We start from the raw sequence: 23270 nt of genomic DNA on the forward strand, positions 1-23270 counted from the left end.
ATGAGTAATTCACTAACTCAAAAAAGTCACCAAGTTTGTCTTTCTTAGGGAGCCCAGAACACCAGTCTGTGCTTCCTACCTATTTCTACTACAGGTTAAACTCTATTAACTCAAACAATAAAGAACAAAATAAATACTTAGCAGACTCACTCTTAATCCCTTTTCCAGAATTTTCTTTGGAAGTATCTTCCTAGATAGATGAGTTTTCTTCTAGGCAACCTACAACTTTTAAGACCCAGGTTGTGGTAAATGTAAGCCACAGTGACCAAGTCCTCCAGGACCAAGTGTTTGCACCTGGCAGGAAATTACAGTTGACCACTAAAACTAAGAATCCACCTAAATGAGTCTTATAGCCTGAAAACTTCTGCTTTTCCAGATAAACTGGGCAGAGCCACAAGAGAGAAGCTTTCCACATTGTAAATGGAGCAGCACCAAATGGAACTGCTTCATCCTCGCTCTCTCTTCACTAACACTGAATCAAGAACAATTATTTGAAATACTACATGTGGCTCTCTACAAGCAGACAGAGCTTCTTGCAACTGCTATAGTTTATCACAACTACATACCCTGAATTTAAGCAGTAACTCAAATATGAACGACAGAAACCAAGTCAAGGAACAACCAACAGAGGAACCCTTATGCTTCAGATGAAGCATCACCAGGAATCTTTTCCTTCTTCACAAAGAGCCAGCTTGGAAGCAGAAAGTAAAATTATTAAAGCTATGTCCTCATAGAGAACAGTTAAGATTTAGCAAAAAAACACAACTCTGCAAATGAAGTAAAGCACGTGAATGCTTCACTAATCTAACAAAGCCCTTTTTCAATATGATTCCATAAAAAGTTATATTAGTCCCTGAAAATAATCAGGACTTTGAATGTTTCCACAGGCACCAGGGGGGAAAAAACCCAAACCAAACAAAAACACAAACCAGAAACCCAGGATCAAAGCACACAGTAAAGCGTCAGGCATCAAACTCTGGAGCCATAACAAAGGCTTTACAATCTAAAAAAGATTACATGGTTGCCATTTTGGAGTGTTTCTGTGAGCGAGAGATAAATGAGAACATGGTAAAGGTCCAAAATATACCAGCTGAATAAAACCCAATCTGTTACATTTTCCAAGACAACACTCTGCTCCATGAGCTTTACTAGAAGCAGCACGGTGAGTGCAGCCAAATTCTCCCTGAACAGGAAAACCTCAGACCTGTGTATCAATGGCAAGAGGAGCCAAAGAGTGCAACAAAGACCCTTTCAAACATGGCAAAATCTAACTAGGAGGGACAAACCAGCTACTGTAAAAGAATCAAAACTTCTATGCCCTAATATATTGCCAGAGGGGGGGTTTAATAGGAATACATGACTTTATTTGTATAACTTTACACTTCACACTAATGTCATATCAGCTCTTTCAAAGTATTTCACCAAACAAAATAAGCATGAACTTTGAGAATCTCAGAGTACACACTTGCAGAATTGTTTGATCACAGTACGGTTGCTCTGAATTTTACAGTTTTCACCCCTCTGTTGACTTTACAAAGTATTTTGAAAGGGAAAATCCTGCAGCTATGAGCAACTTCTGAACCCCAGCTTGCTGTGGTACCCCCCTGCATTGCCTGCTACTGAACAGATCATTGGGAAGATTAGTACCAAACTTCAGCAATTAAAAGGAAAAAAAAAATCTTTTAAGTTGCTGCTTTGAAGAGAGTCACACAAATTAATTACTGTGACAGATCCTGGGAACATCTGATTGCAAACTGCTGAGGACTTGACAGCAGCACATTGGATTTTGTTCAGAAGAAAAAAGAGGGAAAAACCTCCAAATACTCCCATTCCTTTATAAGATGACTGAGACACTTAATTTTGAGCAAGTACATTTTACCACATCACATGTTTTTCTCTGGAGTTTTACCATCCATTCCTAAATAAACTAGATACTAACACTGTACACATTTTCAGAGATCATCAATTTGGTTTTTTTCTCCAAAACCAGGACACATGTAAAACCAGCAGTTTCCATATAACAAATTAAGGACAGAGAAAGATAACTTAATGACTGATCTGAGAAATTCATTAAATTGCCATCCACTGCTTCCTGCTAGAATTACTGCTGGGATTGGTTATTTGTTTTAAAAATGCATTTTAAAGTTATTCAGCGTTCTCTTCAGTGTTTCCTAGGAGCACCAGGGGAACTGCAATTAATCTCTGAAAGGATTAAACTAAGAGGGAGAATCAAAGTAACCCAGTAAAGTTTCTTAAAATCAGTTTTTGACTGTTTGCTACTTATGTATCCTAAAATACAGGAAGCAAAGGTGAAGGCAGAGAGCGAGCTAAGAAACAGAAAATCAAAGCTTTTTTGAGTTTCATGAATTAAAAAGGTTTCCCTGCAGAACTTCTTTGTATAACATGCCTTTTAGGGAAAAAAAAAAGTATTGAACTGCATCTGCCTTTTTAGCAAAGCACAGAAAAGGCAGGGAAAAGAAAGTAGAGCACAGGTACACAGAATGAAAAGTGAAAGAATGAGTTTCAGTTCTGTGAAGTATGCTCTACTAGGACTGATGTCACCAGAATGCCAAAATGTGTTTTAAAGTACAGCATTTGAGGTCTGAAATTGATTTCTCTCTTTCTTAAGGCAATATTAAGATTATGTTTTCCTATTTTCACACTTTATCAACAAAAGATGGGGACTATTTTTTCAGTGTTTGAGGTCACACATAGCCCACATCCCTTAATGGGTGCAATGGCACTGGTTAAAGAATTGCAGCAGAAAGAAAAAAATATCAGCTTCATTAACATTTTAATTAAATGTGTTTTCTGGTTAAAATCAGGGAAATTTCACTCTTGAAGCACAATCTTGCAAGTGTGAAGCATGAATGTAAGAATTCATTTATTTCTCTGTCAATGATAGTGCTACCAAGCCAGGTAAATTATGGCCATACTGAAATCTTTGTAAACACAGCTACAGCAAAAGGAAAACTGGTTGTACTGCTTTCAATTTGGTTTTACTCAGACATTGTTCAAAGTCTGGTGAGCCCAAGTAACTCCAGTCACTATCTAATTCCTTCCTGATCCGATGGGCTGTGCAGTATTGGAGGATGTGCAGGCAAAGTCCAACAGCAACAGATAAACCTGGATGTCTTTGCAGCAGGCCAAGGCTCTGGGCAGGGTGAAGTACAGAGGTTTCTGGCTCTTGGTTGGGCTGTGAAGTAAATAAATCAGCACTGCTAGCACAGGATGGAACTAACAGGATCAAATTCATCTGCAGTCCCCTCTCAGGCCCCTGGGCATCTCCTCAAGTAGCCCATGGCCACCTCCCTGCTACCCTTTCTACTGACCTACAAAGAATGCAGTGTTTTGATTTGCACTGTTAGAACACACAACCAAACACCTGCTTCAAAGTAAAAGCTCCCATTTTTATTTCTTTCTTAGTATTTAGCAACACCTGAAAACAAAGAGCACTAACGTTGTTCTCCAAAAGGCCAATTCAGACCTTGGACAACTTCAACGTATAAATGATGTGGTAATGAGCTTAGAAATGTGTTTATGACATGCACAGTCAGAGACAATGAACCTCTGAACTTCAGGATCCACATTGAAGGAACAGAAGCAAGCAGCCTACTTCCTCTTAATATGTTGCTTGCTGGGGATTACTTATTACTTGTTTGCATTATTACTTATTTGTAGATGTTATTACTGCTCAGCTGATAATTTTTATTATTGATGAATGCCATATGCACCTGATGTCACACAGCACTACACATTTGAAAAGAAAAGAGCAATTGTACTGTTTGAGCTTTTGGGGAGATGCAGCTAATGGAAAAATGGTGCCAAAGTCTTTCAGCCAACCCTGTCCACCTCCAGCTATCCAAGCCAAGCTGAACACAAACTACACAGGTGTTAATTCTCTATAGCATGGGGATATTGAGAAAAGTTTAATAGAAAATGCTGCAACAGTTGAAGTCATTGCATTGCATAAAGCCCAAGAGGCTTAAAGGACATCTCCCATTCTTTCATCTACAACCTGAGACTCCAGCTTGTGGATGCATCAAACAGAACAGGGGCTTCCCATGGCTTCTGTCTTCCATTTCACCACACCTAGTCTCCAACAGGAAAAGATTCTGCTCACTGATACCCAGAACACGCCCTTCCAGCAATTCATCAGATCAAGCATTCAGAAGATTCAAAATGAGAAGTTCTGTACAGTTGAGTGTGAAGATTCTCAAGCCCAGCTAACCACAATCTCAGGTAACTGTGAGGACAGTATGACTCTGCTACCCTGGCTTTGTGCAAGTGCTTCCAGAGAGAAGCAGTCAGTATCAGAACATGGCTCCAAGTAATACTGAGAAAGTCCAGCTGGAATCTTTGAAAAGATGAAATGGACCAAAAAAGTTTTTCCAGCTTCTTTTCCCAGAGGACAAAACCCCCTCTGTTACTCCATTTATTTTACCCCCATCTTATCAACACACCTGCATGGGCACAAAATATATGAATTATACACTTAAAACCTAACTTTGAGGACAAGAAATCTCTCAGAAACTTTATAATCATAAAGCCACAAAAAATGCACAGGAAAATTCATAAGTCTCAAGAGTATTTGCTTTTCCCTAGGATGTTGGCAGAACATCTACCTCATCTTTGTTCCAGCTTTGATACAATATTGTGCAGAGTCAGTTAGATGGAAATTTCTCCAGTTTGCACCAGGGAAGGGCTCAGGCTGTGCAAGGCCAGCAGTGGGTGTTGCTTTGCAGCACACAGAGCTGAGCTCAGCCCTACACTGCTGGATGGGAGCTGTGGCTGTGTCCCAGCTGGACAGCTCAGTGCTCAGCCCGTCAGGGATGGGGCAGGCAGCAAACCACGGGACACTGCCAGGACGTGCTGGGGTGTCCCAGCCAGGCACCCACTCTTGGGCTACTGCAATAGGAAAAACAGGCAAAAAAAAACCCTGAAAAAAACAACCAAACCACACAACCAAATATCCAAACCCTCAAAACCAAAACCCTGAACAACCATAAGTTTCACTACCCATGATCTGGGCACGCAGAAAACAAACAATTCCCCAAACTACTCAATTTGTCAGGGGTCCAGCAGAAGCAGAACAGCTACCCAGTACAACAGTCACTGTCTCATGTCCCCAGAGTTCCACATCCAGCTGCAAACATTTCCCCCAGCTGCCCCTGCTTCCCTCTACTGCCTCTCACCTGGAGCACAGAGAGCAGATGAGCCACACTGGGGTATGTATACACAGGCTTTAAAAGGCCTACACAGCAGACACTGATGGACTGCAAAGTGGGGTTTTTTTTGTAACTTTCCTAACAAATTATTTTGGGAGATTGAATGGCTAAACAATTAAAAAGTGGTATTAAGTGGACTTTGGCAAATAAGAGCCTGATCAGAAGAGTATTATGCATGCTGCTCTCCATGTACTGTGACTTCACCCACTAGAACTCCAAGTGAGAGCTAAAAGACCATAAGAATAAAACCAAAATAAGAGAGACACAAACAGGCCAAGTTTTAACTTACCTTTAACTCTTATTAGGCAGCAGGGTGCCCCTACTAACCAAAGCAAAACTAAACACAGCAGAACAGGGATAGGTTCTTCCACCTTGGCCTGCCTGGGACACCTTGCCTACAGCAAACGGTTTCAATTACATGAGTCTGGCATTCTTTTTTGTGCTTTTAAGGGGATAAAGCACTAGATATGGCTGCCTTTCCTTTGAAGTATTTGAATGCTCAGTGTCTGAGAAGCATTAAGTGGTCAGCCCAGTTTGGAGAGCTGTTAATTCAAAACAGAGCCGTGTAACCCGCATGGTTTGTTTAAAGCTAACAAAGAAAACATCCCTCTGTTTGAGACTCACTCAAAACTTTTTTAGTGTTAGGATCAGCTTTATTCACTGGAAAGTAGAATGAAATAGCAGTAAGAAAACCAGATTTATTTAAAAAAAATAAAAGCAAGGAAAGAGAAATACCCAAACCATAATACAAGTAGGGTTTTTTTTTGCAATCTAGAGTAGGAATAATGCTAAAACACTTCCACAGCCCTCCAAACAAGATTTGCCAGTTGGATGAAGTCTTAAAGAAAGTATAAAACCCTCCAGAATTCAAGCATGCCATCACACATATCTAAAATGTTTTAGGATTATTTAGAGCCTTTTCCTCACCATCTATAGAAGCATCATTTTCCAGCAAATGATATTCCAGAAACTGACAGATAAAGGAACTGAAAATAAATGTGGGGGTTTTTTTTCTACTGACTTGCATTAAAGTCATCACAGATGTTATTATAGAGTCTTGTAACAAAAAAACCCAAACCAAAACAACAACAAAAAATAACCAACCAAAAAAAAAAAAAACCCACCAAAAAAACCACACCAAAAAACCAAAAAACAAGTAGTAACTTTCAAAAGAGTAATTTTCTGTTTGAGTGGGTCCCTTTGACAAAACTGAGGTCATGCTATGTCATGACTTTCAGAGCACTTTTTACTTTGAAAAGTTTTCCATTTTAGGTTATTACAGACATAGGAGTACTGCTGCTAAGCAAAATCAGTTTTGTTATCAGCAAGACAAAGCTCAACTTGTTACTGCTGTGGTAATTAATTCCTTGTCATTTCACTTGGCCAGAAGGTTTCTTCCTGGATATTTTTCCATTTAGAGTCCTAAATCAGTTTGCAAGTTTTATCCATCAACCACAGAAGCAGCAGAACTTGTATCCACACAAGTGGCAAATCAGTTTATAAACATTTAGAATTACTGTGTTTGCACAAGCTTTTGGATTTAACTGCATCAATTTAAAAGCAGACTTTAAGTGGACTGGCACATATGCTTAGACAAGGCTTAGCTATGATAAACTGACTCAGTCATTAAATACCTATATGAGAGCTCATTTTCTTCAGGGAAAAGATGGAGATTAATTGCTAATTTAGCTATAATCAACATTATAGAAGATGAATGGCTAGTTCATGCCTAGGGGAAAAAAATCACTAAGATAAAAGACTTCCCCTGCTTTTTATGCTATATTAAGTATTTATCCACAAAATAAAGCACTGGGAAATCCTGGAAAAATCCTTTCATATTTTAAGTATTTTGGAAAAAGGAAAAAAAAAAGGTCAAATTTGCACTTTTTAAAGTACATTAAATTCTGCTCCTTGATCCAACAATAATTACCAGTTTCACATTTGGTTTTGGCACTGATATAGATACTTCTTGCAATTTTAGAAGAACAGATTTAACTTAATCTCTACTGTACTTAGAACTGCAGTATTTTATACATTAAAATATACTTGTATTCCCATTAACACATACTAATGTTTTACTCAGAACTGTTTACTAAATGCACTAATGTGCACTTTAGCTAGCACACTGGAGTCCAAGTACTGCTTATTTTAATAACATATGCTTGAACTCAGCTGTGAGATATGCACTAACTCCATACCAGAAATGTGCATGAAAGTACTTTCCAGTTAAAATTTGACCCTGTAAGGACACAGATATTAGAGGTAAAAATATAAAATACACATTAAATTTCAAATAATCAGTATTAAAGACTTTTTGACAAGATGAGCTTTTTAGCAAGAGAAAGAAATGTTATTACATTTCACATTCAAAATCAAAATGCAGTTCTGGGAAGGTGAACACTCTGCTGCAAGAAGTCAGCAGCTCCCTGCTTCAAAGTTTTGAAAGAAGGCTTATGCAATGCCGAGTTCTAGAGATGGAAAGATTGGGTTCAAAGTTATTAACTGGTAAGAGAATAAGGAAATGAGTACAGAACAACACACAAAAAGTAGGAGATTGAAACTAAAAGCAGATTTTGCTCACAAGGGGTTTCTGTTCTTTTCTCCAGCTGCAAGATGCAAGACAAAAAGGACAGAATTCAACATAAGGAGAGACAATGAACAACTGGTTTATTTTGGCTTGTTCTCCTTAAATCCATATCTATAAAAACTTTCAAGAAAATAAACATTTCTCTTTGCTTCAACTGCCACCCACTGGAAAAGGAAAGCAACATTAATTCCAAATTGAAAGACCCAAAATAGGTCAGAAAATCAATCTGACAGACACTGGTACAGATTACATTAAAACCTTGGGATTGCCTTGAACACTCTTAGTGACACTGCAAGAAATCAGCAAGCTTGCAAATTAAACTGAAACAAAAACCAGGATACAGCAAAGAACCAGAGCTGCACTTCCTCTCTCCACCCTGGCCCTGGTGAGAGCATTTGGGTTGTATTACAGAAGTTTTGGGGAGGAGTTCCTGAGGATGGAGCAGGAGGGGGGTTGGCAGCACAGGGTGTGACATGGACGAGCAGCATTGCAGAGCCTGGCATCTCTCATCACTCTGGGCTGCCCCTGCCACGCTCCAGGTCCATGTCTACACACTCATGGTACTTCTCTCTCCCACCTGCTCTTGCCTTACAGCAGAAATCAATCAACTTCCTTGCCCAAATGGCAGTTTCAGCATTCTTGCTTTCCCTTGCCAGCAACCCCCATGTTCCCTTCAATGGACATGTGGGGCGTCTGTGGTGCAGATCCAACAACTTCATCTTTTGGGAAATGGAGCCATGTGGAAAGGCTGAGTAAAAACCCATACAGGCTGCAACAGAGCCTTCTCACTTGCTTTGGACAAAACTTGTTCTAATTCTGGGTAAAAGGAACCCCCCCATAGACCTACAGCGTGTCCCTAGGTCAGCCATGTGAGGTGCTGCACAGCAAGCCTGCACTGCAGGTGCAGTGACAGCACTTTAACAGCTGCACTTGTGCCACAAACCCCAGCCTTGCCTGGAAGTGACTGCTCTGCAGAGAGACAGCCCTGGGGAACCTGTGCCCAGCCTGCCATGGCTCAGCCAGGGAAGGCAAAAATCACAGCTGAGACTGCTGAGGGAATGAGACACACACGCCCTGACTTCCTGCAGAGAAAAACCAGCCTCTGGTGAAAGGAGACCAAATACATGGGGAGAATCAGATTCCAGAGGACCTTCAGAAGTTAAGATGTTCTAAGGTGTATGTGCAACAGAACAGATCCTCTGCAATTACAGATGAACTGAGAGGTACAAATTGATTGCAGATTCCCTCACTGAAAGGGTCCAAGAAAACTGGAGAAAGGAGAAGAAGTCCTAAGAACCTCACACAAGCATGGCAGCGATTAACAGAGAGACCTATAAATTCTTAGCCCAAATAACATCTTTCTTCAAATGGCCTTTACTTAAAAAAAAAGAAAAAATCCACCAGGAAAAAATACCTGGCAATATTACCTCATGACAAGTCTCTTCTGTTAATGTAAAGGTGAGGAATCCCCAGTGGAATGACTTCACTGGACTTGCACAACAAGAGATGCTTTCACTGGGCAGAGCTGGGGCCATGATACCTGCCACAGTTGCAATACTGCTTCAAGCTGTGCCTCCTGCTCTCTAGTTCCCCAACATGATTTTTTTCTAGGCACATACTGTCTGCTGACCCCTGGTTTAACCTGTCCTTCCCTAACTTGTGCTAGGCTTGAAGGAATGAGGTAGCTGGGGACGTTGGCACCTCCTTTTCAGCCGAGAACAGGAGAAGACGTTCCAGTGCCAATGGCTCACTGCATTCAGACCATAGCAAATCTGGTTGAATTTTAGCTCTTAAGTTATTTGGGAAAGTGTAGGTCCACAGCAAGAAGCTCTTGCCCCTGGGATACTGTTTCTTAGGTAAACTTGTCAAACAGAAATCGCAACTGTGGGCTCCTGTCAGCTTCTGAGGAATGTAAGCAAATGTAACCTGAGAGGGCTCACAATTCCCTGACACACTAATCTACTCTGGATATTTGGCAATCAGCACCCCCAAGTCATTAGTGAGACTATCTGAGTTCAGCAAAGGCCACAGTCATCAGACACTTAAGGAAACAGCTGAACCCTTGTTGAGCAATTCACAGCTCAGCATGAGCACAGCATTACAGAGCAGCACACTGCATGGGAAGAAATGTCATCATCAGTGATCAGCAAGTGCAGGAACCAGACTATTAAAATAATTCTTTAAAAACCCCCAAATCCATGATACTGAAAGCATCTATAGTCAAATCTACTCCTACTTGCAGAGATACTTGTTTGACTAAGGGTTTCAGATCTAGTTAGAGCTCCTTATCAAAATTATAGAATCTGTCTGCACCTGCTTGATGTAAGGCAGCCATCTGTGCTCATTCTTACAGAAACATACATTTAATACTTTTTTTTCTTCAAAAAGGCAAGAATAAATCTTACTTTCACAGGAGTTCTTCAGTAAAATATTCAGACAGTTCCTCAGCAGTTTCTCAACAGACCCTAATGAAATCAGTGAGGTACAATTACCCATTTTGGTTACAAAGTCACACCAGCAAAATGCAGTTACCAAGAGGCATTCCAAAACATATCATAAACATCTTGAGATAAAACCTACAGGCCAGTCAGTGTCATATTTCAAACATGACAGTCTTTCAGTGTTATTGCACTATGTCTATTTATCTTACTTTTCCATGAGAATACAAGTTGAAAGCATATGATGAACACTGCTTGTTACTGGCTGGACCATATCTTCCTACCAAACTTCTGCACACAGGACTTTTTGAAAAGGAGGGACTGTTTCTTTCAAGAAAGAAATACAAGATCCCTGCTTTGTTCATGCAAGAATCAAATACAGCCTCCAAAAAAAGCATAGTTCAGACATGAAACAATGTGTTAGCAATTGCTTAGCTACCTTTGTACTCAGAATTTCCCACACAAAGGCAGACTTCGAAGCCAAGCTTAACCTTAAGTTTGGCTCTTAAGACAGTTTTGATCATCTTTTCAAATATCTATCCACACGTTCAAGCATCTAAATCTTGAAAAAAATAAAAGTTTTACTATCAGAAAGAAAAATCTGTTATCACAACCAAAAATCCTTCTTCCTTAAACTGTTCCTCACAGTGAATATTGATACATTCAATGCACTGAAGGAAATTAAATATCCTTGAAACTATGAGAAACAAAGTGATCCTGACAAACACTCAGATTTCAAGAGTTCCTTTGGCAGAAAAGCCATGGCAAAGCTTAAACTGGATTTCCTCAAGAAACCAGAGAACATGATAGAGTCAAGTATACAAACCAGGATTTTATTAGATCTCTATTAAATAGGTGCTGATGGGGATAGGAACAGATAAAATCAAACACTCAGAGTAGCTCAATGAGTGCTAAACAGCCGTGTAGTTTTCTCTTCGTCATCTCATCAGTACAAATTTATCACAAAATAAACAACAAAGCTAAGCCAACACAGGTCCGGGCTTCCAGCTCCAGATCAGTAGTGTGAGTTACATCATAGCTCAGGGGTGTGGGAAAACGAGCTGAAGTTTAGATTTAATGCATATGTTTCAAGATGCACTGCATCGATAGCAGGCAGCCAGGATTAAACCAATCCATAAATACCTAAATCATTTATGAGGCTGCAAAGGACTAAACAAAACACGAATTAAAGCCACTCATGTGCAAATGTACACCCCATTTTAGAGATTTTCAGCCATCCACGAGATGAGAAACAAGATACTAATTGAGACAACTCCTCTGAGCCCTGTGGGGTGGAAAGGATGTCAGCCCACGTGCACCTCTTCAGAAAAGAGGGGCACCCTCACTAAGGGGTCTGGGAAGAGCCTTTTTCAGGAGGGTCTCTGCCACAGACACACAGCAATGTCCCCACAGCAATGACACCCTGCCCTATTATCCAGTCTCCAAGGAGCTCTCCTGACCCCACTCCCACTCCCCATGGGTAAAACTGGAACATCTTGGTTACATCTCAACCAAGACAGACCACAGCCTGCTCATAGCCCTAAGAAGCACAGGAAATAGCAGGATATGTATATACATTACACATCTGCTTCGTTCTCAAAAGCAGGTTGGAATTCAGAATAACCTTCTTCTGAGGCACAGAGAGGTACTGCTGCTTATTTTAAGTTTGATAGTTGGCTGATTAAATGGGAGGAGATGGCAAGCACACACTCTCCTCCCTTGGCAGTCAGGCAAGCATCATCCAAGGTTAAAAGCTTAACATGGATCCGTTCCATGAAGTTATCTGTGATAGTCATCCCCAGACTTTATGGATGGTGATTATTATATGAATACCAACTATGCTTAAGTATCCTTAAATAAACTTTTCCAGATAGAGCATTGCACTCAATGGCAAAGCAATTACCAGAAAACGCATTAATTTCAGTAAGAGGATATCATAAAAAGTATTTTGTGGTTTTATGCACTTTCTTGGTTTGAGCAGTATTTGCAAAGAATTTATTTTATGGACTGCCTCTTGGATTTGCAGCTATTGATATAAATCTATGCTGCATCGCTTCCATCTTTTAGTCAGAAACAGTCAGCTCTATTGTCAATGAGAAAAAAACAACAGGTTCAAACCATAACTTCATGGATGTCAGGGCACCTTGCTGTCACCAAAAAGCAGACAACATATTCCACTTGCATAAATTTTAATCAGAGGAAAAAAAAAGCCAACAGAAAATTATTTTAAGCACACCAGATATACATGTCAGATTTCTATCCTCTGTAACAATGTTACGTGCAATAACAGAGTCTAGTCTACAGCAGACCAGAAATAAACCCTGCATGACTCTTGCCAAGGTCAGATTTGTGCCGTTCCCAGCACTCCTGGGTGCTAGATCCCCCGTTTCTCTACCTTTCCTGGTGTCTCTGGACACCGGTGCAGCTTCCAGGCATAAAGGCAGTATGATAACCCAGGAGGTCCTGCAGAGCCAGAGGCAATCCTTGCTTCCTATGGAGCAGGTTTCTGCTAAAGTACTCAAATACTGTAAAAACCTGCCGGGCAGCTCTGGCTTGAAGAGGCAGTGTCTTTAAGAAAGTGTAAAAACTCTTCCGGGTAGAAATAACTGCATTTAAAATGAGAACACAACACAGGGCACTTCAGCATTATTTTACCAAGGCTGTAAAGAGCTCTCCCAGGCTCATTTCTGTTAATTGCATCTTTGCAAAGTGCAGCCAAGCAGGATGCAGAATGATTACTTTTAATGTGTTACCCAAATGGCTCTGAATGGGTGCAGCTTTCCCCCTTTCCTTATTCCTTCTCCTTGTCCTTTGGCTCCACACGGAGCTCTACAGAAACAAATTCTGCACTTGGACTATGCACATAAAGGAAGACTCAGAGAAAGATGACAAGTTCTGCCACAGAGCAGCAGTTAAAAAACTATTGGAACACAAACTGTTTTGGTGCTTGTCAGGCAGCTTTTGGACAGAACCCGATAAGAAGAATGGAGAAGCTGCATTCAAATGCAAGGATAATCCCAGAGTAAAAAGTCACAATCTTTCTCATTAGTGGATGATTAACAGAGGAATTTGGCTCCTAATGAAGTCAGCCAGCCCCCAGACTCCACTGGTAAATCCCTTCTTGTCATCTTTCACATTCAGCTCTGACTCATCTGCAACAAAGTCCAATCTCCAGCCTATTCCTTTTTTCCCTCCATTCTTTCTGCAGTAGTTGAAGCACACACTTTGCAAATGCAGTGAAGGGGATGGTGGACTACAGGCACACAGCACACTGGGACTGCATCAGGAAGACACACAACTGAGTTAGCTTTGGGGAGCTGAAATACCTGTGTGAACACATCCAGGCACACAACTCAGTGCCCTTGTAACACATTTACACTGCACAGGCCACGCTGGGCCACTGCAGCCCTGTAGAGCAGCTGCCCTGGGTGAATTTGGCACAGCCACACTGCCACAGTCCCACCTCCAGGCACAGCTGGGGACTGGGAGCTGAGGAAGGGGCTCCTCAGCCAGAGCTGAGCTCCAGCTGTGGATGGGCAGAGGGCAGATTTGTGCCTCTGCACAGAGGAGGTGACAGTGCAGCCTTCAAACGGGAACAAGGACGGATGGTTAATTTAAACTATTGGGCCCTGAAGCACCCACCAGAATCACAAGTTAAGGTTGGTAGGGACCTTAAGGACCATCCAGTCCCCCCCCCCGGCACGGGCAGGGACACCTTCCACAAGAGCACCTTGCTCAAAGTCCTGCTCAGCCTGGCCTTGAACACTTCCAGGGATGGGACTTAATCTGAATGGACTTTAATTCTAATAACTGTGGCTTTTAGACATCAAAATAAACTCAGAGGCCTGAAAGCTCCTATGCTTTTCCCAGGAAATCAGTTACTTTAATAATAGATGGCAGCTTTCCAAGATTTATTGTTATTTCCTAGATCTATATACCATCAATTAGCCAAGTTCTCTTCGAGAGATTCTTCTAAAGATTTATTTTTAAGAAATGTACCTAGAAAATTTAAGTTTTTAGTTTAGAAATAGTTTCTAAATAATTCCTTCTGTACAGAGTATCTTTTCATCTATGGTGCGTGAACAAAAAGTAAAAATTATTATGCTATTTCAGTGTTCCATTCAATAAAAAAATAGGACCCTACTGTATGATTATGTCTGATGAACAGGTGGGTTATAATTCATGAAGCACAAAATGGCAAAAAAATTAACAGTGAGCTCTTTTCTGGTAATAACAATATGAGCATCTTCCTGATCAATTATATCACACAGACTGCCTGAGCAGAATCACCTTATAACTCTCTCATTACCTACACAGACATCACATCTGTGTAACTGAATATATTTTTCTGTATGTTTGTATCAACCACTGAGTGGCAGCAATTCCTTCATACCTAAATCTGAATGATGAGATGTAGGATGAAAATCTCAAAGGATTCCCAAATCTTAATTCTTCTGTGCTGTCCTTAAGTTCTTTTGTGTTTAGCAGTACAGGCAAATAATAACAACTAGTGAAATATCTTATTGTACCTTTCAATTTTTTAGCTGTCAAAGTTCCAAAAGTATTGCACTTAATTCTGAAAATCATACATCCTTAGAACTTGGATGTATTCAATTTTACAAAACATTGTAAAACTATGTGGGTCAAAGAAACTGAAATGCCAGCATTTAATAATTTCTTAAATTAAAGCACACACCTGTATTTTATTACGAAAATATTTTATATTATTATTATGAAATATTTTATTTTATTATTATGAAATATTTTATTATGAAATTAAGCTGAGGATGAGAAACCTTAAAAAAAGAAACCTAAACCCATGTTTTGCAGACTTACGTTTGCTTTTCCCCTCAGTATTTGCAGGTTTCCACAGCAGTGACTTAGGGTGACTGAAATCTACCAGTCCAAATACAAACAGCTCATTTTTAACACAGCCATTTTCAGGAACTAAAATAAACAGGAAATCCTGCATATACACTTAAAAAATGCTTATGAATTATTGCTTAACCACTTAAGAAACACTTCTTCAGAGAGTTCCTGCTCTGAAATCTATGCTGGTTATAGCGTCCTATTGGATTGGCACAGGTGCTGCAAGGCATTATTTGACAGATGGAAAGCTGAAGAGTTAATTTGCTATTACACTGTTAAAAGACTATTGACAGTACAAGTCTGGAGCAAAAAAGATTTAAAAGGAACTAAACACACTGTAAGGGTATCAAGGATTTTGATACCGATTATTTGCAGAGATACTAAACATTGTAGTTCAGGCTTTAAATGAGCCTCTAAAACTAGGTAAAGATCTAGTACTAGAACTGATTCTCCCACACCCATCTGCTCTCTCAGATCTCTCCTTGGACATATCAAGGGATGGGATACGGGGCAATGTCATCCTTGCACATAAACCTCCTAGGTTCAGATCTACACTCTGCTCTGTGCTACTTAGACAATCTAGAAGTGAAGCGGTGCAACAGTCAGGGCCCGCAAGTAAACTGATGTCAGATGTAACCACAGAACGCTGTAATCCAATTATTTTAATATTTCATGCCCTAATGCAAACGGGGAATTCTCTAGCGACGAACTGAAAATTGTTTTTTAATAGATGCACGCCTGGCATGTACGTACACAAAAGCACCGGGCATTCCTGCTCCTTCATTTCTTACTGTCTGTCGCCATTCAGCTGGAAACCTGACCATCTGAAAGACCGCGTTTCATCTGCCCGAACTCACTGCGGCACGGAGACTGAAACAGACACACTCGGGGCGGCTGGGTGGGAAAAAAAGTTGGTGGCATCGAAGTTGGCACTTCTGCCGGGAGGGAACTCCGTGTTCCTGTCAGGGACCGACCCTGGGGCTGATCCCGCCGCCTCCCCGCACGGGGCACGGCGCTGTCCCCGCTACAGCCCCGGCTGGCCCCGCTCCGTCCGCAGCCCCCCGCCCGCAGCCCAACATGGAGGCTCCGGAGGAGGCAGCCCCGGGCCGGGGCGCAGCCCCGCCGCCCCCCGCCCTACCCCGGCGCTGAGGCGCTGCCCGGGCCACACGGGGGACGGCGGCGGAGCCCCGGGACCCTCGATCTCCCTCCCTCTGTCTCTGCCCGCCGGGCGCCCCACGGAAGCCGGGCGGGCCGGAGGGAGCCGAGCCCGTCTCGCTTCCTCCTTCACCCCAGGCGGGGCAGGAACTGCCGGGCGGCGGCAGCGCCGCGCCGGGGGCAGGTACGGGCACTCACCGCGTCCGGGGAGCCGTCGGGAGCCGCGGCCGCCGCCGAGTTTCGGGCGCTGTCCCGGGAAACAGAGAGCGAGAGCGAAGGAGTACGGGCGGAGCGGCGGGCGGGAGGGAGCAGAGTGTGCCCGGCACGGCCCGGCGCTCCCCGCCCCGCGCTCCGCTCCGCCCCCGGCGCGGCTGCGGCCACGCTCACCTGCTCCTGCCGCGGCCGCCCCTCCTGCCGCTGCCGCTCCTCCTGCGCCGCCCCGCCCCGGAGCTGCCGTGCCAGGCGCTGGCTGTCCCTGCCCGGGCTCCCGCGGCTCCGTCCCCTCCCCTGTCCCGTGGCGGTGGCCGCGTGTGGGAGCGCCCGAGCCCTCAGCGGGAGCCCCGCGCCGGGCCCCGCCCGAGGCTCCGCTCCGCACCTGGGCTCGGTGCCGTGCTGAGGGAGGGGAGGAAGGGCTGCGGCCGCGGCAGCGCTCTGCTGGGGTTCGGGGTTTGGCAGGTGTTGGTCCGCTGGTCACCCGGACACGGGGAAACACCGCGGTCTGAGTGAGGTGCCGGAGCTCGGAGCGAGCCCCTGCCCGGCGGAGAGCTGCGCTCAGGTGTTCTCAGCCTTTACTGCGCTTTTGGTTAAACATTCTTTGGTGGCTTAGAAGCCACGGATGTTGTTGTTTTTTTATGGGGCCGAACCCCGTAGCTCTGTGGTCACTGCCGCTGCCTCAGCGAGGTCGCCTCAGAGACCTCAGCCCTTCACCCGGTCACTTTGAGTCCCAGCCGGGGCTCCCCCGGTCCGTGCTCTGCTCTGAGTGATGGGGCTCGGTTTTTCTTCAAGTGCCGTAAGCGTTTCTGTTAAAATGAGATATTTTAGGGATGGGCTGCAGCACAGGAATGTGTGAAGTGTAGAAACCAGAGAAAACACTTCTATACTTCAAGGCAGACCTTTGTCATCACTTTTTAACTCGCACAGGTCACGTATAATCGCTCTCATGTTTTCATCTTAAATGACCTCATTCAGCTCTAGCTGAAGACGGTGACGAAATTCCCAGTGTTTTTGTGGTGCTGTGGTAACTGGGTGTTTCTGCGGCAGGTGCCAGCCCCTGGTGTGCAGTGGGGGTGTCACCGTTGCAGGGGCTGTGACCCAGCTGTTACATTCTGAAACGCCACATTCCACCCATTTGATGTCCAGCTTCTTTCCAGAACGTTTCACTTGATAGTTATAAGGTAATGTCAGAGTTCCTTGCTTGTTCTGTCTGACATCATCTTGGAAAGGCTATAATATGTATATAAATCAGTTGGTTTATGCTTGGAGAGTCTAATTTGAAGAAACATATTTCAAAATTGAGAGCTCTAGTAGATATATCACAGTTTGGGTGAAAGCAAAGGAACAGAGTCATCTGAGGTAATTTCCTTTTTACTTCTGCTGCAAATTAAGCTATGTAGTATTTTGTACAGACACATGTTCTTATGCGTGATTAAGTGTGGGGTGGTTTTTTTGGTTGGAACATCTAGATAATGTTTTCCTGGTTTGGGAGAGAATGTCATCTGCTTAGCTATGATGCTGTAATAAATTGTATGAGGACTCTCATTTAAAATTGTGTAGATTGCTGTTATGCTGAAATCTGGAGGAGCTTTATATGCATGAGCAGTTCATGAATATCATGTTATAAAAGCAAAACTAAAACTAGTTTGAATGAGAGGAGAAAAAGCAGAAGCTAATTGTGGCAAGGAGTTTTCCTTATTTCAATACTTCCAGAGAAATTTGGAAATAGTGCTCTAAAATAAATTTTATTTCATTTCATGCTCTTTGGGTATTTAATGGCATATAAGTGGTCAGAAAGAGTCCATTTTCCTTTGTGACCTGACCATATAATGTTGCAGCAAACCATTAGTTAACTACAGCTGTATTTCAATTATTTAGAGCATCACTTTTGTCCAAGTGTTTCTGAAACAAAGAGTCATTTTTCATTTGGACTGTGGAAAATTTTGCAAGACCTAAAGTGCTTTGCCTCTCACTTCTTTGTTCAGACAATGGGTTCAAGCTGGATTAGGACTGAGTAAAGATGTAAAAATTTGATCACAGGAAATGAAATGTGAGAGTCTTCTCAACTATTAATGTGACTTTAGAAATTTGAGGTGTTTCCCAGTACTGAGACTTTCTTGCTGCCTATTTTCTGTAATTTTTCCTGTACAACTCAGCCATGCTAAATGCATGGAAATGCTCCTACAGCTGGAGTGAGTCTTTCCTCAGAATAGATTATAATGCAGCTCAGAGGGCTTTATTAAGCCATTTTATGTGCAGTGGATTTGAGAGGGGGATGAAAATCAGTTCTAAGTGAATATCCTTTAGCAGTATCCTCTGTCAGCTTCTAAGTAAATAGTAAGAAATGCTGGATTTCATAGTGATTACAGGGTAATTATTGGAAAGGAAAAGGGCATTACTATCTCTGATCCTTTTTTCTGAAATGTGCCTTTGGATATTTCCTAAAAAGAAAACAGTCTCAAGCTGAGTCAAAACATTTAATCTCTCCGGTAGCTGAGTAGACATCCCAATAATTTCCAATCCCATGGTAAATCACTGCTTTGTTCCAGAAGATCTCTGGGGAGAAGATGAATTACCAGGGCCTCCCACAGCTGGATTTTCTCTTGTATTTTCACACAGAGAACACCTACTTTACCTGGGGTCACTTAATTTTTGCCATATGACAGGATGACAGTAAGGGATGATGTGACTTTGAACATGCACATTAGAAACAAAAGTTAGAGAAAAAACTTTCTGCAGCAAATATAAGCAAAAATTTTCTAGTGGAAGTTAAGAACTAGTTCTCTGAAGATTTCTGAGGCAGACTGGTGCAAAATCACTTTCCACAAGTGTGCAATAACCTATTGTGAGCTGAAAGGATATATCTACAGTATCTGTTACCTCCAGCAAACAAACCTGTTTTTAATCCTCATGGCAGATACTTCATTTAGGCAAAGACGGTGACTTTTGCAAAAGGGTAATTTCAGAACAGAAAACAGTCATGGCTGTTGCTGCCATTTTTCACAGCCCCACTCTGTAGCAGGACTTCATTGGTCTCTCAGTCCCAAGCCTAACCACTGAATGCCTGCTCTCATTTCCTCTTTTCTGATAGTGGTGGGAGGTGTGAAGAGTCTGGTGGTGGTGGGAGTTTCCACCCATTGCCTTCTACACGGGTCTGTGGTCTATTGTGTACATTCACTTTTTGATGTGTTCTGAGCATTGTTCATTGTCTTCAGCTTTGCCTGAAGGTTGTGGTGAAAGGCTTGTGTTCTCTGTCAGGCTTTTCCTCCGGGTTTTCAGGCTGTTCTCTGTGAAGGACATGAACTCTTTATGGATTAGCAAGGACACAAATACTGAATTTGGTCATGTGAAGGTCTGGCTGCCATAAATATTTGGACTGATGTCTAAGTGAAGCAGGAATTAGGCTGCTTTTCCTGAAGTCTTGTAGCTTTAGAGATTCTTTTGATGACAACATGCATTAATTTCTACTGCTTATTTTTGCAGTTTTTTATACTGATTAAGGAAGGGTTTTTTCTTTGTGTTGGTCTGCCTGCCATTTTTTCTAATTGGGAGCTGAGTTGTGTTTTTCCTGCTTTGTCAGGGTTTGCTTCTGTGGATGTTGCACGTTCCTGTGCAGAGCTGTAATCGAGTCAGGAGCACTCTGCAGGGGAGAGACTGTAGGTAGGCACTACACCTAGGAGAAATTATCATCTCTGTGCTTTAGAACTTGAAGATGAGTAATGTTCCGTGCCTAGCAGAGTTTAAGTGGAATGATAGGTTTATTTTCTTTTTCCTGGAGCATGAGATGTAGAAGTTAGTGGCTGTGCTGGGGAAGATCCTGGTGTCAGATGCAATCATGTGAATTTCGACATGTTTGTGTAGCTAAGGTACTGCAGAGGCTTTTTTGTTGAGATTAAAATGAGGTATGCTTATATCCCAACCACCCCAAAATTCTGCTCATTTGAAGGAACTTTTATATATGATTCATTTATAAACCAGACAAGTGAATAGTTTCCTGACAGTTTTGCTGAGATGCCTGTTTAGAGCATTGCCAATTCTTGTGAAGTTTGGTGCTTTTAAAGCCTTACTTCCTTTTGGAAGTAATTGCATTGAAATCTTAGGCTTTTTTTTTTGTTTGCTTAAATAAAATCTATTTTTCATGTTTGTCCAGAAGATACATGCACATGTTATCTTTGAGTTCCTAAAGGATTGAAAATCTGGCCTACGTGTAAGAGGAACCCAAAATCTCTTGAAGTTCTACAAATACCCATATGCTGCCTTCTATTGTTGAGGGTAGGAGACTGATCCCTGCATTTTGAACATTTGAGACTGTAGTTAGTTTGTAAGAAGAATTGAAATTTAAAAAAAAGGTCTTTATGGTGTTTACTGCCTACACCCCCTACATTTGGTTTCAACATGCCAGCTGCCAGTGTTGATTCTGAGCAATGTAAGTGTTCTACTTCCCCTTATGACAGCTTTTCTTTGCAGTTAATATAGATGGGAGAATAAGGAAGTGTATGTATTGATGCAATTTTCTTGCTCACCACAGTCCTATTCACAGTTGGTTTTATATTCCTCTGAGTACTGGAGAAAACCGTGCTGTGAAAGAACACAAGCAATGTTTTCTGATTTCTTGGTTGGTTTTTCAGCTCTTTTGAAAAAAAATTGATTTTTGGTGTTAATTTAAGGTTTAGGAGATGAAGATTCTGTTTGTGCAAAGAACAGAGGCAGCATAGAGGGCACAATTCACACTGTGGTGTTCTCACTCAGGCAGGGGGGATGTTAGGTTTTTTTCCAAATCCTTTTTGATTTGCAGCTGTAAGTTGTCTCATCAATCAACAAGAACAAGCTGGAGACCATGAAGTCAATGAATTTAGACCATCACATGACAGCATCTTGCAGTACCTTCTGCTTTTGCTCCTCACCTGGGAGGAATGAAGAACCTCCTCAGCTACCGTGGAATCACCTGAGGCAACACAGGTGCCTCCTGCTTTAAGAGTGATGTCTCAAAGGTGTCAGGTATCAAAAGCTCCAACGCCGAGGAAATTCTGTCAGATTCTGTTGTCTGATGAGACGGTAAGATGTTAAGATAATGCACACAGGCTTTGTTTTGGTTTTAATCCTATTTCATTTGTGGATATTTTCTGGGACTACAGTTGCTGTGCTCCTTTAAAGGAATGAAAGGAGAGGTTAAGGGCTGCTGGTCAGGCTGCTGCTGTCACTCACCTGGCTCCAGGTGTGGCTTTGGGGGGAGAGCAGGTGAGTGTGGCTGTTCCCCACTGCCTGCCCCTGCTGTGTTTTATCCCCATCTCAGCAGGAGAGGCAGCTCTGTCCTGCTGTCCCCTCAGTGAAGGAGCAGGACATGCCAGGCACAGCAACAGGAGCTGTGGAACGTGCGCCACCCACCCCATCCCTGGGACAAAGGGCCAGTGTTGTTTTTACAGATTATTGTCAGGTGGTCAGAAGGTTTTAACTAAAGGTTTTCCTTTTATTAGTGTAAATGGTTATCCAAAAATGCAAACTGCAATGGCATTGGTGCATGGGATTGGGTTTTTTTGTCTTAAAATGCTTTAGATATGCTGTCAAACAAAAACATGGGTCAGTCCCACACTGTGACTGGAACAAGGCTTTCTTTGCAGAAAGAAAAATATCTCCTATTGTGACCTGGTGTGAGGATAGAGGAGTACTTGAATCCTAATTTCATTTGTCAGTTGTATCATTTTAAAGCACAATTTGGCCGCTGCAAATGAGCAGCTTTTGGCAGCTAGTACTATAATAATTAATTTCAAGTATGCTTTTAATTTTCAAGTATGCTTTTCTGCTTGGGCTGTGGGCTTGGTTATTTTCCCTTGTTCAAGTAATGATTAATAATCCTGTTTTCATATCTTTCAAGCTGTCTGTCTTAATCAATTTTCTTGCCTGTACTGGAGCACATATTATTTAGACCATTATGTTATGATAGTCATTTAGTAGGATTTGTTTTTGTTGCTACAGCCATTGCTGCTGTCAAAAGCCAAACACAGTATCAGTGAAACACGATAGTGTGCAAAATCAATCCTAGTAAACATTTAAAATGAAAGCAAACATCAATAATGAAACTGCAGACGGTGTGTTTGCTCAGGAGCAGGGTGGAGGGCTGAGGTCACCGGCCCCAGGCACGTCACAGTTTTGGTGAACCACGAGGAGAGAGTTTGGTGAAGTTGATGTTTGGAGTCATGGCACAGATGTTGAGTCAGGAGACTTCAGAGGGAGATGTCAACACAGCTCTCCTGCCCACACTGCATGTGTGTGAGAGATAGTGTTTGGGGGAAAGAGCTCTGCCTTGGGCTTGCCTAATAACGGGCGAGCCAAACTCCCATTTCTGGTGCACGTTGGCTGCTGCTGCTGGTAGCAGGGTGAAGGAAGGATTTGACGTTGCTGTTGAAATATGGTAAAATACTTAAGACACTGAGAATATTTACTTTTTAGTAATAGGCTAAAATTTGATTATTTCCCTGAGGACTTAGCTGTATAAGCATAAATTGAAGCTGCTGTCAACAGCGTTGGAAAGTCTGTGTGCAGCAGAACTACATTGCAAACATGTTTGAAGACAGGTTGTGTTGTTGAGGCTCTGTACTAGAGCCAGACATATTTCTTGAGTAAATTCAGCTATTTTTACCTCTTTGCAACTGGGACATTAATTTTACTCAGCAATCTGTTCTGTTCCTTGTCAAAAAAGTTAATTTTAAGGGTGTTAAAATTCTATTCAAAAGAAGCTGTAGAGCTGCTGGGTCTTGATGTCAGTATGGTTGTTGTGTCTGC

The 23270-nt window shown here is 42.2% G+C and overlaps 1 protein-coding gene across 2 annotated transcripts in view; it reads right to left on the reverse strand.

The window, feature by feature from the left end:
• Positions 1-16613, reverse strand: part of PRKCD (protein kinase C delta) — a 60341-nt gene extending 43728 nt beyond the window's left edge. The window contains exon 1 of one of the 2 annotated variants that reach the window (XM_036390755.2): positions 16476-16613. The gene's annotated coding sequence lies outside the window, so the exon portion shown is untranslated. The remainder of the gene's footprint in view (positions 1-16475) is intronic. The other variant, XM_036390756.2, reaches the window with a different exon arrangement.
• Between the last annotated feature and the right edge of the window lie 6657 nt (positions 16614-23270).

The sequence above is a fragment of the Molothrus ater genome, chromosome 11, assembly GCF_012460135.2.
Source record: "Molothrus ater isolate BHLD 08-10-18 breed brown headed cowbird chromosome 11, BPBGC_Mater_1.1, whole genome shotgun sequence".
Lineage (NCBI taxonomy): Eukaryota > Metazoa > Chordata > Aves > Passeriformes > Icteridae > Molothrus > Molothrus ater.